Source organism: Miniopterus natalensis, chromosome 13 (assembly GCF_054644295.1).
Source record: "Miniopterus natalensis isolate mMinNat1 chromosome 13, mMinNat1.hap1, whole genome shotgun sequence".
NCBI classification, from domain to species: Eukaryota; Metazoa; Chordata; class Mammalia; order Chiroptera; family Miniopteridae; genus Miniopterus; species Miniopterus natalensis.
The window spans coordinates 24618097-24622341 of NC_142093.1; the positions used below are offsets into that span (position 1 = coordinate 24618097).

General features: G+C 38.6%; 1 non-coding gene across 1 annotated transcript; it reads left to right on the forward strand.

Annotated features, from left to right (window-relative positions):
- The first annotated feature begins 271 nt into the window (after positions 1-271).
- On the forward strand, positions 272-378 carry LOC148091632 (U6 spliceosomal RNA). Its single transcript, XR_015715589.1, has one exon. It is a non-coding gene; the product is annotated as a U6 spliceosomal RNA (small nuclear RNA).
- The last annotated feature ends 3867 nt before the right edge of the window (positions 379-4245 follow it).

The following is a 4245-nucleotide window of genomic DNA, read 5'->3' on the forward strand; positions in this document are numbered from 1 at the left end:
GATGCCACCTAGACTGCACTTTTTAAGAATTTAATACTCCTCTATGGCAAGAGAAACTATAAATAATATCAAAAGTCAAAGGACAAAAGGAAAGATATTTATAACATGTTGTAAGGATTAATATGCTTTACTAATATGGAATTCTTACATAGCCATAAGAAAACATTCCAAATATCCCATTATAAAAATGGTCAAATAAAATAATCTTGAAGAACAAGCTGAAGATAGAGTAACTAAGACACTGTGATACTGGTGCAAGAACACATAAACAGTGCTCCAGACTGCAGCACATGTACTAAAATTGAAACGATACAGGGAAGATTAGCATGGCCCCTGCACAAGGATGACACACAAAGTAAAAAGAAAAAGGGGAAGAAAAAAAAAGAATGCACTAACCAACCAACCAGCCAATGGAACAGAATGGAGAAAGAGAACCACATGTAGTCATGTGAGTAATGACAGTGGCAATACATACTGTAAAGCAAAGGGCAAAAGATGGTTTTTTTATTAAATGGTGTTGGGTGACTTGACTGTCTCCATGGAATAAACTGTGTCTGGATCCCCACTTTATACCATACACAAAAATCAATTCCAAATGGATTACACATCTAAATATGAAAGAGAAACAGTAAAACGTTGGAGGAAAACATAGAAGACTATTTCCATGGTCTTGGAGTGGGCAAAGATTATTTAAACAGTCACAAGAAGAATTAACCATTAAAAAAATTGATAAATTGGCCATATTAAAATGAAAAACTTCTGTTCATCCAAAGATACCATTTAGGCAGTGAAAAGGGAACACACAGAGTGGGAAAAGATATTTGCATACATATGTCCAACTTACTGGATAGAAAAAAGAGCAAAGATTTGAACAGGCACTTCACAAAGAAAAACCTAAATGGCCAATAAACAAAAAGAAACTCAATATTAGGTCATTAGAAAAATTCAAATTAAAACCACAATGAAATACTGTTACACACCCACCAGAATGGCTAAAATTAAAAAGACTGATAATACTAATTGTTGACAAGAATGTGAGGCATCTGTGACTCTCATGCATTGTTGATGGGATGTAAGTTGGTATGACCACTTTGGAAAACCGTTTGACAGTATCTATTAGTCATGATTCAATGTTAGGTGAAAAGTGTAGAATAGAAAATTATTTATACAGTGCACTGCCAGTTATACTCATATACTATACTTATATAGTGTCCTAAAAAATGTGTACACACACTTTGAATAATTATTAAGGCACTGTTTATTAAAATGCATTTCATTTTCAAAATTGAGCTATCAGCTGTTAAAGTGTGTAGACACTTTTTGGGGGACACCCTGTATGTATGTATGTATGTGGGGTGTGTATATATATAAAACAAGCAATTGATTTCTGTGACATGGAATTACAGAGCACTACATTTTCTTCTGTTTACATTTTTCCATGTCAGTGTCTCATGGCCTTGAACCTGTCGTGGGTGGCAGGAACGGCACTGGGTGTTAGTCCAGTGGTGTCAAACTGGACTTGGGTTCAGCAACCTCAGTACTTGGGTTCTGAAACATCAACACAGCAGTGATATTTCATCTTAGAGCCAAGACCCGAACTATAAGAGAACATTTATTTGGTAAAATTACAGAGCTGGAAGAAATAATTTCTAGAAGAAATGGGCTTAGGAAACAAGTTATAAAGGTAAAGGAAGGGCCTAGGAGCTTGAGAGTGAGGAAGCTAATGCTAACGTAGAGGGTTGAGAGGTTGGGGAAGAAAGGGAAAGGAATGGGAGAGGGAAAGGCAAAGACAAAGGCTCAGGCTACTCCCAGGAAGGAGAGCACATCGGGCCCTGTCCTAAGGGTTTTAAGGGAGGAGATTTCAGGGAAGGTCCCAGGGGAAGATCTTAATAGAATATTCAGCAGTTTTCCAGGTGTGTCCTTTCAGGGTTGTGGTCTCCACTGATTGATTGGTTGGTGCCAAGACATTCAGTGCAGCTGGTTCACAGGTCAGATGTGACTGCTTTTGTTGCTTTTCTGGGCCTGGAGCTGAAATACAGGGGGTCCAAACCACATGACTAGCAATATGCTAGGGGAGGAAAGGCCACCCTGGGGGCGAGGCCTCACCCTACATTTATACTTTGCTAGGCATCCAGGGCTTTCCATCCTGTCTAACTGCCTGTCATAAACCTATCACTAAGTAAGATTCAATACTTTTTGTTCCTTAGGAAGATTCTATTCAGATCAAATGTTGATTTTTTTTTTTAACTAAAGATTTTGTAGGAAAGACAGAGGAGAGTTTTATACTGTACAGTTCACAGCACTTCATGTACTTCCCTCAGATGCGCTTTGTGACGGTAAATTTTATGCATCAACTTGACTGGGCTGTGGGATGTGGAAATGCCTGGTTCACATTACTTCTAGGTGTGTCTGTGAGGGTGTTTTGAGAAGAGATTAACATTTGAATTGGCAGATGGAGTAAAGCAGATTGCCCTCCCCAATCGGCCTGAGCATTTTATAATCCTCTGAGGGCAGGAATAGGACAAAAAGGTGGAGGAAGAGAAAATTAATTCCCTTTCTGCCTGCTTGAGCTGAGCTATGTCTTCTGCCTTCATACTGGAACTTAGTCAATTGGCTCTCTGGTTCTTGGGCCTTTGGACTAGAACTTACATCATCAGTTCTCCTGGCTCTCAGGCCTTTGGACTTGGATTGTAACTACGGCACCAGCTTTCACCTGTCTCAGCTTGCAGGTGACAGACTGTTAGGACTTCTCAGCCTCCATAATCTCGTAAGTCAATTCCTCATAATAAATCTCTCTCTAGATATAGCTTTTTTTCTGAGTCCAGAATCAACTGTTTCCTCTGGATATTGATTAATGTTATGTAAGGCTATATATCTCCTATTGCTTCTATTTTTCTGGAAAACCCTAATACATGCCTCAATTCTTTCTAGCTACAAGCCAAACAAGGTTTCATTCTCTGGGTAGCATCTGGACAGGCTGGTTTCAGGTTTCCTCAATTATAGATCTCCCCTATCCCAGGCCTCTAAATATCTCTCCCTTTCTTATGCAAAATAATTTATTTCTCCAAATATGTGTACATCAGTCACCCACTCAACAAAACAAACATAAGTTCTTATCACATGCAATTTTCAAGTTTTCTACAATAAGTTCAATTACTTTCAGAATCAGAAAATTCTGAAGTACTCATAGCAACTCAGTAGAAGGACATTTTTCTCTAGGCAGCAGCAATATTAATGAAAAAATGTCATCTGCAAGATCAAATCCAATTGGTTAAAATTAACCTAGGGTAGAAATTCCTCAACCTAAAAAAATATGCATATCAGGTACAAATTTATCTGATGTTTTGAATTGTCTGTGCAGCAGATCCCTTTGGTAAAGGAAGAGATTGAAGAATTAGTATGAGCCTTATATAACATTGATCAATAACTAAAGGAAAGAGTTAATTCAAGACTCAGAGAAAATAGTGGTATGAGCAAATGGAAGAATTAGGTAGTCTGATACTCCTTCCTGCTTACCTTTATAATTTTTTTAGTATCAGCATAAGTATCTTCCTAAAGTCACTCTGAACTAATGCAGGGTGAGGTTGTACGCCATCCACGCACCTACTCAGAAAACATGTATGCCTTTCCCATGTTCCACTCACTATTCTAGGGGACTGGGTGCAGCAGTAAACAAGGTGTGCAAGGCCTTCCTTTTATAGAGCATATGGGGAAGAGAGAGTGTAACAGAGGGGATATTTAAAAGAATATTATCATATGTATTTCTATATTCTCTAAAGCTTCCTGCCACAGGACTTCCACCCACTGAAGCAGTATGTTTCAGAGCTTCAGGAGAAGATTGGATATCTGCTTCAAAAAAAGAAGAAAAAAGTCATTACTCAGCTTTTTCCCCCAGCAAGAAAACTCTGGTGAAAACCTAGTGTCGTCAAAAGAAAAAACTTTCTAAATTACTTTACACATCAGTGACTAAGCCTAAAGTACTATTTTTTTTCCATAATGCAAAGTATACTTCTACCCAAACTTGCTGCCATAGGGGAAGGAGCCCAAAGGACATCAGTGCTAGCATGTTGGGAAGTGGAGAGGGAGAGAGGCTGGGAGCTTCAGTGGACTTGATGAAGAATGGAGTATTAAATAAAGAGAGGCCCAGCGGATAGAGACATTAGAACCAACTACATAGTTGGGATATGGGGCTCTAGTTATGGATATCAGCGTATCAGTCACAATAGTCAGTCAGGATTAGCTTTC